We start from the raw sequence: 1,126 nt of genomic DNA on the forward strand, positions 1-1,126 counted from the left end.
AGAAAACAACAAGACAAACGGAAGGGATTTGCTATCCCCCCTCTTTGGGCTGCACTGCCCCTGCTTTCTCAACCAGGGGACTGAGCTAAAAGACTTTGCAAACCGTCAGCGCAGGGGGCAGCCCGAGCAGTGGAAACACCCTGGTACCACACAGAGATACAGGGCCAGCACGCTGCGGAGATGCCCACGCCTTACAACCACATTTATCCCAGACGCCGTCCTCATTTCAGAACTTTGCTGTTGTGTTACCTGAGCAGCAAAGCAAAGCTGTTCACTGGTTTGAAGCCATCCTTCCTGACCAAACAGGCAGAAAGATCCCACACTAGTCCTGGAAGAGCGCTAACGTATCCTGCATGCAAAGTCGTCAATGCACAGATAGCTTTCTATGTCATTGATGATTACTTTCAACTCATTTGGAGATTAGACTCGAAACAAAACAGCTGGGTTTTTTTTGTTTGTTTGGTTGGTTTTTTTAGGAACAGAAGTCAAACAAAAATGCGTTCATTTAAAGCACAGTAACTGGGGCACAGTTTGGGAGGCAAAGCTTGCCCTGCATTCCCACTTGGCATGCACTTAGACATCACTTTCAGGTTCCTGGAGGAGGGTTTCTTTTCTTTAGCTTCCTTTGATGATACAATATTTGACTGTAAAGCTGAAATTGCCTACAGGCACAATGAGCTACAAACAGAAACCACTTAGTGCCTTCCCAACATGCTGCAGCCTCAGCCCTCCCTGATAGCCCTGATAGCACACTCAGCCCCCATCAGCCCGGTCATCTGCCCAGAGTGCTACATGCTGCTGTGAGTTGAAACCATTTTCATTTCTGCTACATAAGAAATACTTGGGATTGAAACAAGCTTCCAAAACTACATGGTTTATCCTCAGTACAACTAGCAGGACTGTATTCAAAATGGCCACCTAGAGGAACAACCAGTGGACAGATCTGCTCCTCACCAGGCAGCAAAAACTCCAAAATGCAAACACAACCAAATGAGTGCAGAGATGCTCCCAACATCTGGAGCTGTGCTGTGTGCACAACTTGATCATCACTTTCACCAGTTTTCCTTCCACTCCATCCCAGTCAAGCACAAATTTTCCTTACAAAATAAAACTCGCTTCCAGAAAC

This window comes from Lagopus muta, chromosome 1 (genome assembly GCF_023343835.1).
Source record: "Lagopus muta isolate bLagMut1 chromosome 1, bLagMut1 primary, whole genome shotgun sequence".
NCBI classification, from domain to species: Eukaryota; Metazoa; Chordata; class Aves; order Galliformes; family Phasianidae; genus Lagopus; species Lagopus muta.